This window comes from Zonotrichia leucophrys, chromosome 3 (genome assembly GCF_028769735.1).
Source record: "Zonotrichia leucophrys gambelii isolate GWCS_2022_RI chromosome 3, RI_Zleu_2.0, whole genome shotgun sequence".
Classification (NCBI taxonomy): domain Eukaryota; kingdom Metazoa; phylum Chordata; class Aves; order Passeriformes; family Passerellidae; genus Zonotrichia; species Zonotrichia leucophrys.
Window position 1 is genome coordinate 30,905,315 of NC_088172.1, and position 14,350 is coordinate 30,919,664.

Sequence of the window (14,350 nt, forward strand, 5' to 3'; positions counted from 1 at the left end):
TAGATACTAAATCATGTGCTGAAATGAGAGTGGTGACATTTAACAACCTCTCCCTGGAAATGATTTTTTTTCTTTTTAAATAGATAATTAGATAGCATGCTTCATATTTCTCTTCTACAAGAAATCTGGAGGAAGTTTGGTTGATACTCTTAGAATTGCATATACTCTTAATTAAGAGTTGGATAATTCTTCGTAAGAGAAAATCTAAAAGGAAAGCAAACATACTTCATTTTATCTCAAAACCTGGTCATCAAAAATGTACTGTAAACTGTGGTTCTGAGGGCTTCTTATTTCTCATTTTCTCCTACAATTGTTAGTTTTGGTCATGGTTCCAAGGCAACATTTGTGAGTCACATCCTCAACAATTATGATTACAAATATTTCTCATTTCATTTGCTTCAGGCCAGACAAGCCTGGGTCAACCACAGTCCCAATGTATTATTTCTCAGGTGTACAAGAGAAATAACACAATCTTCAGGTTGTGAAGTGCTGTGTTGTGAAGCCATATCTTGATGAACACTTCCTTCAAACATGTGCTGCTAATAAAGCTATGTTATGATTTCAATAATTTCAATATTTTTTATTATCTTCAGCCTTTAAACATTCTTATGCTGATCTGATGCACTACTTCACTTTTCTTTTTAGCTAAATAGCCCTGCAGGAGGCAAGGGAGATTCATCTGACCAGATATCAACTCCTTTTAGCCAATAAAGAAAACAGGTCTTTTTAGTGCACAATTAATTTTACTGTTAAGTGGCTATTTAAAATGACACAAATTAATCTCCTCCTGGAAGTGCTTATTTTGGTATGGACTGTGGAGAGACCTTGGAGGACCAGATACAGGAACCAACATTGCAGATGTCTAATGTGGGGTTTGGTTAAAAATACCTAAATTTTGATGTCTGTAGATATCTAACTGAAATCTTGATATCTAGGTGCCGTTACAGTCAGTGAAGTCTGGATAAGGATTCAGTGTGGATGTTTGCTTTAGGGTGAATTGGATTAATTTTTGAGGTTCATTTCTCTGTAGTGATCAGCTCTCCAATACCTATAAAAGGCACTCCAGGCACAGAGTGAAATATAAACACCTATACATTAACACCTAATTTCAGTGCCTTAAACTACAAGCTGAGTCCAAATTCTCCTGTCTTTCTTTCATTTCATTTACACATTTTAAAAGTTTTGCTTGAACTAGTCGAGTAATCTTAAACCCAGTTCTGTCTAGTTCATTTTTTCTGCAACACTGAATATCCTTTTTGCTTTGGTTGTCTATAATAGTATCTCCATATCTTCAGCATATTTGGATTTCTTTCATCCTCTCACAAGCCCTGTTTATCACCAATATATAGCAATATTCATCAGTGCCATAAAATTGCTTGCATTACTGATAAAATTCCCTAAAACAGCTCTCACGTTACCATATTGCATGGTGGGCAGGACCTTATTTTCTCCTTCTCACACCTACACAAAGCTCATTTACAGGGCATGTTGATACATTTCAGATGGTGATATACTGACAACATTTTAAATTAAATTAAATGATAGCACATATCACTTTTTTTTTCTTTAATTAAAAAAACCAAACAAACATGACAGGAGAAAAACCAGAAAGTACATGAACATTTAGAAAAATCACTAGTAACTTTTATATGTACATTTTTTTATTGGATCTCTGATAGTTTGAACTATTTCTGTGTTTCCCTTTTCTTGTTTCTACAACCTTACTCCAGTAGTTTTTATATTTCTTTGCTCCTTTAAAAAAATAATTTCTTTTCACAGCTTCTGTGGTCTTCAATAACTATTCCATATTGCTCTATGCCTATTCCTCTTTTCATTCAAACACTTAAATGAGTCACACCTTTTTTCATGCTTTACAGTCTCACCTCTCCTACTAGTCCCAAATATGTCTCAATGTAATTTTTTTATTTAACTCTAAAATACAGATTACCATTCTGTGAACACTTGCTGGATGGCTGTAAGTCTGTTGACTTCAGTAGGAGTTTATAAATTAAGAAGTCGAGACCTTCCAAGACCTGTAAATGAAAATTGTAGGTATGCCAAGTTAAATTGTGCTGTATTTTAAATTCTTTCTTAAATGCCATTGACTCCCAAGGTGCTACCCTGCTTTTCCCATTCTCTACTAACCTAGAAGGAGTAAAGTTACCATGAACTGCTTTGATATAGAAAATCATAGATTTCTTTTCTGCTTCTGGTGTTGACAATATGCAATAAGCTGGAAGCCTCAGTTATGTGAGCATGAGTGAAAATAAATATCTATTAGAAGAAGTGAAGAGGAAGGCATTTGGCCATCTATCCTACTAGAAATGTAAAAAATCCACATTTAAAAACCCCCTTTAATGGTTTTTTTCACTGTTCATAAAAAAATTGTATTAAAAGAAAACAAATATTGGATGGTTAGTTTATTTCTTATCAGAACTCCTTAATTTTGAAATTTCAGGAATCAGTCTAGTAGCAAGTGTCAGTGAGTAAATGAATACTTTCTATACCGATCTGTGCCAGTGTACAGCTGTGTAAGAATGCCTTTGGTCTAGAGTGTGTGCATTATCATTTCCACTCCAGACAGGAGACCCAAGCTCACTTCACAAGAAAAGTCCTTTCTTTTTTGTTCATTGGCTGGGGAATAATGGCCCAAGGGATTTTATTTGTGCATTTGTTCTGGTTGCCCAGAAAACTGTGTGCTCTAAAACAGGGCAGCACCTTGGGAGTCAGTGGCATTTAGGACAGATTATGTCAGCTGAGGAGCTGTATTTGAAATAAATTGAGAAACTTGATTGCAGCTGTGCCACTGTATATCTGTAAAAGTATTAGAAGACCATCAATGTTTTATTGTGACTGCATGTAGATATGATTTTAAGGCCTTAAACTGCCTTAGTCAAGATCTTAGTTTAAAAAATTGTTGTTAAACATCTTTGCCCAAAATATTTTTGTATTTGATATACCAAAAGTGTCACCTACATTTCAGCAAATATGCACTGTGATTAAAGGGTATAATCTCTCAAGAGAGTTTTATAATAATTTTAATTACCCTGGTCTTAATAAAAAGACTTAAGGGATTTAATAAAAGGGCATTAAGAGATTGCCAAAGGGTTAAACATATATATTTTTATAAGAAAAATTGTAAAGCTTCTGTGACTTTGAGGTGGGAAGGTGGAAAGACTTAGTGGGAAAAGAGGACGAGGTGAGCAAAAGTCAAGATGAGGATTAGTGTCAATTAAACTTTCCTTTGAACCTCCTAACTTGCATATGCAGAACCTGACACAGCTGAAAATATTTGCAATTTCCTGGGCCACACAGACCATAGAGATTGCTGTACAGCTCACTGACCCACTGAAAGGAGGGGAAAGAAAGGTATAAACTCAGCCAATTTCTTCTAGCTCAGTGCTAAGACATTTTAGGTCTCGTCCAGGGGAGAAGATCTGAGTGAATAAGGGAATTTTGAGAGACAGTACATTAATTTCTCAGGCCCCAAATATTTTGTTTGGTTTTGATCAACCTTAGATCAAAACTAAACAAATTCTCTGCTCTAATCATCTTCTCTGCTCTTAAGTTTCAGGTTAGCATAGAATTCAGTGTTTTTCTAATCTTCTAGGGTATAATAAACGTAATAAGAGATGAGAAGATGAAAGTGAACCAACAACCTCCAGACAGGAAATTCTATAGCTCTTACAAAACAAGGCAAAATCCAACATGCAGACACCTAGAACATCACTTCACTTATACTGAATTAAACCTCAAGCCTTATCCAGAGAGATAAGGTGGTGATCTAAATGTAGATACCTGAACATAAACCAGCACAAGCTCTCCTAAGGTTTTGTTGGCTGGAAATAAAATGAGTTGCTTAGATTTTCCAGTTGGGGTTAGCACACATTTCTAATGTGTTTTCCATTTCCTAACACTACAGTCTTTCAGTGCTGGGATAAATCTTTTCTCCTGGTTGCAGGCATTCCTGTAAGCCTCGGGGATAGACATTCTGCACAAGGAAGCACAGAGGAGTGCCTTGGGGCTTATAAAGCCTATTTTCCTCTGTATGGAATTCTGGAAAGGAACAGACTTTTTGAACAATTTCATACAGTCATGTACACAGTCCACATCCAGTAACCCTTCTCCCTCTGTCCCCAGAGACTACACCTCTCATGTGCAGAGAAACCTTGGTGCCAGCATTCAGAAATGAAGATTAAAACACAAGAATGCAAGAGAAGCAAATCTATGCCCACCTTTATCAATGAAAGTACTACTAAAGCTTCAGATAATTGTGGCAGTGTAACATTATTCAAAAAAACCCTAACAATTCCACCATCTGTTCTATACCTGTGTATATCTCTGCTTTCTTACTTCCCACCTCTTTATTTGTGAGTGAAAGCTACAGAAATGTGACCAGAGGCACTCAGCTCCTTCTATATTCTGTAAAATGCATTGGGATGTTCTTTAAGTCTACACTAAACAAATAATAAGTTTGAGAAAGACATTATCTCTAGCATGAAGGCATGAGAAGAGCTGAAAAAGTATGTATGTTTAGCTCATGCTCTGTTCATTATTTAAAGCATAATTGTTTCCTTATTTTTTTGAGATGTGCTAAAAATGCAAAGCAATAGCCATTTTAAAATTATTTTTGGCAAGCAGTGACTTGAGATGGCAAGAAAAATGGAACAGCAGAAAAACTTGTATATTTTAGATAAGTGGTATGCCTAACTACCTCTTGTAGCAGAAATGATATAAAATGGAATTTTGAGAATTTTGAGCAGGTCCATGCAACCACACTAGGTTTGTTCTGAATTCCACAAGGTTGTAATTCAAACAAACACTACCAAGCAAAATGTATGTATTACTCTGTTAATGAATGAAACCTAGAGGGTTTTAATGCTTCTGTGGAAAGAAATTGATTCACTGCAGGCTAATTTGAGATGTTTCTGCTCTTGGCAGAAACAAACAAATAAATTCCTAGGCATCTAACCTGCAAAACAAAGCAGTTTGTTTGTTTGCTTGCTTGCTTGCCTTTTATGCTGGGAGCTTCTCATAAATAGTAAAGCCAGATTTTGATTTTTCTTTTCCTTTGGCTAAGAGTCAAGAGCCTTTACAGTGGAAATATAACATATGAATTGTAAACCTTCTGAGGAAGGAACTGTGTTTCCCTTTATTGTGGACAGCAGTCAGCTCTACTTAGTTTGCATGTCTCTGAAAAGGTCCTCCATGTCTGTATAAATTGCAAAAACACATTAAAAATTCAGTCATATCCACACATGGACAGGTTAAAGCAGTGGGGGCCTTCTGCACTGTTAGCATTTCATATGGGCTATCTCCAGTCCCCTTGTCTGTCCTTGGCTGCTGACTGAAGACAGGGCTGTGCCCTGTGCCAGTGCCCATCTAACTGTTGGCTGGTGTGGTTCCACCCTCCCTGGCAGTCAGGAGTCAGATTGGTTTAAATTGCTGTGCAACCACAGCTTAAATTATCCTACCTGGGTTAGGTAACTCAGGTTGAGAACATACCTTCCTTTGTGGTGTGTTCCAGCATGACTTTCATGTTGGTTTTATGTTTCCCACTAAACCAGAGATTGGTATGGAAAGTGAATGTACTCAGAGGAACACTACTAAGTTCCACCAGAGATTTAGCCTTTGGCTACAACAGGCACAACCCTAAGTCCTGAGAAAATTCCATATACTCCCTGTGACTCATTTCTGCATACCTTGCCCAGGCAAAGCTTCCACTTAATAGGATATTTCTAAAAAGGGCCAGACTAGCAGTTACACAGGATATAGCCGTCAGATTGTCAGATCAAGTAAAGTCATTTGGCTTTGGGGGTGAGTCAGGGGGTACTACACAGTGTTTTCATAGTATATGCAGTGGAAAATGTCCCTTGTAACAGTATTAGGGTTTAAAAAAGAGGTGTGCAAAAATGCATGGGACTTATTTTTAAGGTTTTTCACCATTCTTGTCCTGTTTTGTATAAAGCATTTAAGCTCATGCTGTTTGTTAAATACCTAGGCATTACTATGAACTTAAATTTCATTTCATTACATTTAAGCACACGCTTAAATGATTTGCTGGACCTAATCCAAAATGCTTGCTGAATCAAACTGAAATACAGCTATGTCTGTTCTTCCTCCTTAAACAAACAAGCACTAAATGAAATACAATAAAATAACATTCCCAGAGAAATCCTTTGCCACAGAAAGAACTGCTGCATTGTTGTGTCAGTAATTTGCCTAATTTTAGTATCTGCACTGTTCATGCAAGTGTAATGCAGCAGTTATTAGGTAAACATTATAATTTTATCCTCATGTTATACTGGGCATAGTTTTGTAGAGGAAGAAAGTAAATGTAAAAGGAAAGGGAAAAAGTAAGAAAACAAAAGCGGGAAATGTCATTCCAAATTGCTTGAGTCAAGCTAATGAATGATATTGCAATTTTAACAGCAGCAGTGGAATATGGAAAAAAATCTGGATTCACTTCCTTCAGTGCACGATGTGCAATCCAGGACATGCTAAGCAAGACTCAGCTCACAGAGGTACAGATGCTCCATCAGGGCTAGTGACTTAATGTCTATGTCTAGCATAAACTGAAACGAGAATAATGTTTGTTATTAGACACTACAAGAGAAATGTGTTTTTTTCAAACATGCTGAAAAAAGTCCCATTTCCTATTCTAAGTAGAACTTAGTATATTTGGGGGTTTTTTGTGCTTTGTTACTAGGAACAGTACATGTAAAGTATTGATGAATGAACCAAGGTAAGAGAGTAGAAAGACTGTAGAAGGAATAACAATTGAACAATAAAAAAAACAAAACAAAAACAAATACCTGTGAACTGTCCAGTGAAACAGCAAGAATATATTCTACTTTACTGGACTGTGAATAAGGACCTAAATTGTAGTGAGCTCTTTCTTTGGGGAAGGCAGTTTTACTTTCTTTCTCTACCTAAATGAACAATGCAGTGCAGGGTTTACCAAAAATTTTTATGTGTACATGGCCCCACCCAAGCAGAGCAACATTTTTAGAGTCTTTCACATTAGGCTTTAGTAAATCTGTGATGTTCTACTGTCTGCATGAGAGTCATAAGTATTTTCCATGGATAAGCTTCCTTGCTGTTTTGGATTGCCAAATGCTCCGTATGATCTGCTCCCTGCTGCACTGAGATGGACAGGTAAGGTAGAAGGACCAAGTGATTTGTGGAGAGCTATTGAAAAATAAAATATCATGGCTTCAAAGCAGAAGCTTTTTCTTCCCAATCCTGTGCCCAAACTTTCTCTCCTCCTATGTAGTTTTCCTACCCAATTTTCTTTCAAGGAAACAAAATAGCTTTAGAAACCTTCCTCAGACTATGACCTATCCTGAATTTTCTGCACTACATTTGTGAGCTTCCCAGTAGTCTCTTGAGTTGCTTAGCAGAGATGTGAAACCCAAATGTAATTCCATGGACTCAGTCCTGGACACAACATTCTTGTCTAGGTGCAGAGATATATGATTGGGCCTTGACAGAATGGTTTGGTTTATACATTTTCAGAAATGCAAGATTTTTTGTTTGCTTTGAAATTCTTAATCCTATTTCTTTTTTCTTGGTGTTATTGTTATTGTACTATAAATAATTAGACCTACAGAAATCAAGAATGTGATTAGAAAAATTAAACAGGGAAAGACCAGCTGAGCCTGTCCCAGTTCCCACCAAAGGCCTATTGATTTATGCTTTGGATCTGTCAGATTATGTATGAGCTAGCAAGGGAAAGAGGCCCAGGGCACTGGTGGTACCAGCAGCCTGTGATTGTCCCCTCAGTTACATGGACAGCATGTATCCTGGCAGGGCTTTGATGGGACAGTGGTCTGGGACAGCTGGGGGTCAGCATGGCACGGAGAGCACTCCCAGGAAGGAGGCTGGATGTGGCCACCCTGTGCTGGAAGGTAAGGGGATGTAGCTGCATCAGTGCAACCAGCTGTGCATAACCACACAGGAAACACCATGCCAGGCTAGTTTTGGACTTACATCCAGAGATGGCCCCTGAAATTACTGTAATAAATATTACAAATAAATTTTCATGCCCTAATGGACAAAGAGTCTTTCAATTTCAGTTTTTAAGATACTTTTACAGCAACCAGATTTAGAAGTCTTCTAACAGAGCTTTTGTTTTTATAACAACTTAATTAATTGCAGCCCATACTCATACACGATGCCAATAAAAGTTTTTCCAAAGTCAAAGGATGTTTCCTGTGGTCCTGGCATTTGGACATTTACTAGTTCCAACTGATATAAAGAGCTAGGTATGAAATCCAGCATCCAGTTTTGCCTTTCAGCTCTGTCTCTCATACCTACACTGCTCTGGAACTGTCTTCCTCATTACTTTTGGTTCTTCTATGCAAAGGGAATGCAGGCAGAGAAGGCTGTAACAGTTTACCCACTTCCTTTCCTTTTTCTTAGAATTAGGTCTGGGATACAAAATGCACATATAGGCAATGAATTACTTGCTGAATTGAAAGATTCTCTGAGGTGACATGGTATGTGTATGGTATGTCTTATTTAGAACCTCTTTCTGCACATAGTGAACTTAATTCAGTTCAGAACATTCCAAAGAGCTTCACTATATTTTATAAATAATGATCATAATAAATATTAATTGCACATATATTACATCAAACTCAAAGGCTCTAGCTCTCATTTGTATCTCCATAGGACCACATATAACATATTACCAATACAGATGACATACCTGGCACTTAGAGATATTTTTCTTAATTACTTCCTCCCATGCCTTTGGGTATGCTCATGTCATTCTGCATACATACATACATACACACACTCCTGCAGAAAAAGAGTAGACAATTCCATATGGTCCTTTATCATCAGACAAGGGCATTTGTACTTCATGACACACAATTCCTTTAGAGACACTTGGTAAGTCAATATAATTATACAAGGACACAGATTTCTGCTGGGGAACCAATTCCTGAGAGGTTTTGAGGAAAGCATGAATGTTTCTTGGTTGTGTAATAAGAACCAATTGCTCCTAAAAATTGTGAGATATTCAACAGAGACCTTGTACAAGAAGAGACATTGGTCCCAAAGGGATAATTTTGCATGGAGAAAGGGCTGTGTTGTAAGAATCTGTGTTTTCTGAAGATTCTGTAGCTGATAGGGGGCAGAAGACATGACTGTATTCCAAGGAAGCACTGCTTTTCTCTATAAAGTTTCCCCAAATCTGGACCTGCTGTTTGAATGGCAAGTGGAGTTTGTCACCAGGGTGAAATGGCATAGGAAAATATTTCAGCTTGGTGGGAAAATGCTTCAGTAAATTAGTGTTGGACTTAATAGGAGAGGATGGGGTTTTTTATTTGTGTATAGAGATTGCTGCTGTATTTTTTCAAGTTTATGACTGTGTCCACTCCTCTTATAAAGATTTCCTTGTTTGTGCACAGCTGTAAAGGTCTTACAAGTGGGAGAAATTCTTCCAGCTGAACATGTGAGAGAGGCTGCCTTTGCTTTCCCCAGGTGAGCTACCGCAGGACAGCTCAGTTACCTGTCAAGACAGTTTTGAGGTGTGTTGTATCCATGCCTTCTTTTTTGGTAGCCTGTGGGGAGAATGGTTACATTTGAGAGCAGAATCAAGCTCCAGGGTATAAAATTGAGAGGTGTAAAACTGAGAGGACTGTCCTCAGAGAGGGATGGAACCCACTCCATCTCCTAGAGTGATGAGGCATAAACTGACACACAGACCCAGGGAAGTGTTGGAAACACCATCTCTGGAAGTGTTCAAAAAACTTGTGGCACTTGGGGATGTGGTTTAGTGGTGATCACGTTGATGTTTACTGTTGGATTTGACGCTCTCAGAGGTCTTCTCCAACCATAAAGATCCTACGGTTCTGTGGTGATGGAGCTCTAAAATTGTGGCAGGAGAGACTCAAAAAATGCCTATTTACATTCAGCTCCCATTTTTTTAGGCAAACCTTTACTGTCAAGCCTGCCTCTCTGCCGGGGGAGGCAGGACCAAAATGGAGCCCGGCCACCTGGACGGCGAGAGCGGGCGGTGCCGGGACGGTCGCTGTGGGATATAACACACCTTTCTGTGCCTTCCCGTGTGTTTTAGGGTGCACCCTTTTAGCGGGGGGAGGTGAGGGGGCGGGCAGGGAGCGCGGCAAGCCCCTCACTGCAGGCCGGCCGCCGCCTGCGCTCGCAGCCCATTGTGGCGCCGTTGCCGCGGCGACGGGAGCAGCTGCCGGCGGCCTTGGCTGCGGCCCCGGGCAGCGCCCGTGGCTCGGCCGCGGCTGCGGGCCGTGTTTGCCAACACCGGGCACACGGCCCCGGCCCGAGCCTGCCCGGGGCCGGCCGGCGTATCCAGGGACGCTGTCCCCGGGAAGCCGCCAGTGGACAAGCCGAGTGACTCTTGCCTTCATCGCTCCTGGCACTCGGGGCTGCCCCGGCCGGGTCCCGCCCGGAGCGGCCCGCTGCCCCGCAGTGCTCAGTGCGCTCTCCCAGGCAGGTTGTTTCTGTCCCAAATTTACGGCAGCAGATTTGCTGCTGGGGCTGACCTTTCTTCTCCGTCCGGGGTAATGAATGTTGCTATTTAAACGCTCTGCCTCCACAGGCCCAGTGCTTCAGGTTTTCAAAGAGTAGCAGAGTACCCAGGGGAAGCCCTTTGTTGCCTGGCTGTGAAACCTGAATATGGGCTCTCCTCTTGGAAGCTTGAAAGGCAGAAAATAACAGCTGGCAATAGATTTATAGAGTGTAACTTTGCCTAAATCATGTCACAGATATAGAAAATATAGAAAACATGACAATCAGTAAAATGCCATGGAGCAAAATGCAAGCCAGCACCCAAGAGCAAGGAGTGGGCAAAATGCCAGAGAAGTTTCCTGATAGACAGCATGTAATAACTTCAATTAAAATACCCTAAACACAGGAATATTACTGAAAATGCCTAGGAATCTTTAAATATACATGATCACTTTAGGATCAATATATTCCTTATTCCTTTATATGTATATATGTTCCATCACAATTCTAGTTTTAAATGGATTAACACCTAATTATCAGTACCACATCATGCAGCTAGTCCCTAGAAAGCCTACTTTTCAAAAATAGTATGTTGTAAATGGGTCAAAAAATATGAAATAAGGAATTATACAGTTAAATACATATCCTATTGAATTTCAGCCTTCAGTAATATGTCTCATGAAAAATTCATATTCATGTTATTAATCCCATTTCTCTATTCCAAATTGATAGAGAAGTATAGTAATTTTTTTGTAACTAATCAGTTATACCAAGAAACATTCCAAGAAAGAATCAAAAGGTTGGACTAACATTTTTTAAAAGTTTTAAGGTTTCAAGTAAAAAGTTATTCAACATTTTTGAAATGTGACAAGAATAATAATAAGAAATAGTTAGAAAACTGAAAACCTGGATTAATTTCCACTCTTTATTCTGTATCTCCATTCCTCTCTCTCTTGTTACAGGGAAATGTGTATTGGTTTAGTTGTGGCTGTGAATTCAGATGAATGTAGAATTCAATGATCACTTGTTTTTCACCTTCGTCTGGTGGTACACCCAGTAATAGTCAGGCCCATTAGACACACTATATTTCTAATACAATTAATCAATTAAAATTTGCTTGACTATAACAAACTCACTGTACAGAAATACCTCAACAGGCTCCAAGTGTGGGAAGATTTTGATGTCACTATGAGGGCTTAATTATCCCACTAAAAATCCAAATCCCATCTTTATTTTGCAGTGCAGTAAAACAAAGCAATATGTGTACCTTTTGCAGATGGGGTCATAAATACCTACGAGATAAATTACATCAATTTTAGCAGAAGGTTGATTTTCTATGATTGCTCCAAAATCACACAGTCATTGTAGAATAATTAATTATTTAGGTTAGAAAGAACATTTGAGATCAATGGGACCAACCATTAACCCAGCACTGCCAAGTCCATCACCAGACCGTGTCACCAAGTGCCACATTGACCCCATATTTTAAATACCTCTGGGGATAGTGACTCAACCACTTCCCTGGGCTGCCTGTTCCAATGCTTGACAAGACTTTCTTTTCTTAAAGAAATTTTCCCTAAGCTTCCCCTGGCACATCTTGAGACTGTTTCCTCTTGTACTATTGCTTCTTACCTGGAAGAAGAAATTGACCTTCACCTCCTTTCAGGTGGTTGTAGAGAGTGAAAGGGTATTCCCTGAGCCTCATTTTCTCCAGGCTAAAGACCCTCAACTCCCTCAGCTGCTCCTCATAAGAATTATGCTCCAGACCCTCCCCCAGCTCTATTGCCCTTCTCTGGACCTGCTCCAGCTCCTCAATGTCTTTCTTTTCGTGAAGGGTCTAAAACTGAACACAGAGTTTGAGGCTCAGCCTCACCAGTGGTGAGTACAGGGGGATGATCCCTTTCCTAATCCTGCCAGCCGTGCTATTTCTAATAGAAATAGCTAATTGAATTTTGTTTGCCTACGAACTCTCACTGTGGAGAAATATCCCAGCAGGCTCCTGGTGAGCCAGTGCACTGAGCAGCACAGGGCAGTGCTGGATAAGGATAGATCTAAACAGCAGAAAGCTTTTGATGTGGGTCTCCAGCCTTTCTAGAGCTCCAGTGTACATTTAGGCACTCAGAAGACAAAAACTGAAGCAAAAATAAAGCAAAAGAAAACAACCAACCCAAAAGTTTCATGCCTAAAAGAGTTCATGATCTTCTAAAATTTCAATTATTTTAAAAGCAGAACTGTTGGTGGATACAGAGGAGATGTTATCTGCTCAGTATCTTAAGAAATCTCTGCATTACTTCTAAGAAATTACACAGAAGAAAATAGACACTTTTAGGGAAATGAGGCCTTAGCCTGAAATTTTCTTATTCTGTTTGCTTTTTGTTCTTTTGTTTAATACACTTTATCCCAGAAGAAGATGGACAAGTGGTGGTGGATGTATATGTTAAAGGAGCAGCTTGGAAGCTCTCAATAAAATGTGCATGCCAGGAATATTGTCATGCCCCCATTGACAAGAGGCTTTGATTCAGGGCATTTACAAGCTAAATAACAGAGGACCTGTGTCATTTAACAACTTAAAAGGATTGGTGTTGAACTGCTCATGTACAAGAAAATGAAGAAGCTGATAAAATTTCAGTCAGGTGACAAAACTCAGAAAACATCTGTCAAATTGAAAAAAATAGAAATACATTGCTTGCTTTTGTTTTTTCCACTTTTTTTTTTTTTTGAATGCTCTGAATGCTCAAATTAGAAGTTTTAAGCAACATAAAGAAAAGGGAAAGGTTATTTTATTTATATATTGTATTTTATCTTTCCTGTAGTTCTGTTTTTTAAATTGAACATTTTCAATAAAAATCTTTGTTACAGTAAAAACAATTCATATTTTCCTACTCATCATCTTGTGTGAATGTCACCAGCAGGCCTGAAACCTGTGTATGTGTTCATTAGCCAAATGTGAAGCCAGGCTGGCTGCTGCTAACACACAGTGCCTCTAATTCCAGCATATTGCCTATTGCTTTCTCTGTTTCTGATGCATGCACTCAACATCTCAGCTAGCACAGTGCCACAGGAGCTGTTCTAGCTGCCTTTGCCAGAGCCCTTCTGATTGTGCTTTGCCACTGTCCCCTTATATTCCTTGTCCTCTTCTCTCCCACAGCAAAGCTTCTTGAAGAGCTGGAGGGGAAAGTAGCCCGAAGTTCCTTGTGAAGCAAAGAGGGGCATGGCCATGTACTGGGGTACTATGCATAGCCTTGCAACTTTTCAGCTGGCCATTGCATATAAAGATTTTCACAAAGAATTAGATATGTCTGCAGTTGTATTTAGCATGGAATAAAACCAGCTTTTTTAATTCTACTGTATGTCATCCTTCATTTTTCAAAGGAAACCTTTAACTGTAGGATGAACTTGAGAAACTGCTACTGGAAAATTCAATTTCAAGCTTAAATCTACAGTTTCATTGTATTAGCAATGATTTGTGATGAAACAGGAAATCTGCATGTAGCACCTCTTAAAATAATCAAGAAATGGGGTTTTGAAGAAATGTTAATCTCATTAGATTAAAATATGGAAACTCACTGTTTCCTCTTCTTAATTACTTCCTTCTCATCAAAACCAAAATAGTGAAGAAGAAAAGCATTCACTTTAACATTACTAATAAATGCCTCAAGTTTTAATTTTCAAATTTTCTATGCTAAATGTAATTAGATTTTTAAAATAAGAAAATAAATCAAACACAAGTGTATAACAGTTTTGATAACAAAATGAAAGATTTCATATAACCAAGGCTGAATTTGGGAGGGAAGGGGATTCTTTTTTGTTTGTTCTAAGAGGAAAATGTACACACAGCACTCCGTTCACAAGTTGA

General features: G+C 38.8%; 1 long non-coding RNA gene across 1 annotated transcript; it reads right to left on the minus strand.

Moving 5' to 3' along the window:
* Positions 1–1,772: 1,772 nt before the first annotated feature.
* Positions 1,773–9,573, minus strand: LOC135446381 (uncharacterized). Its single transcript, XR_010439777.1, has 3 exons — positions 9,521–9,573; positions 8,714–8,805; positions 1,773–2,033 (listed from the first exon to the last, which is right to left on the minus strand). It is a non-coding gene; the product is annotated as an uncharacterized LOC135446381 (long non-coding RNA).
* Positions 9,574–14,350: the final 4,777 nt, after the last annotated feature.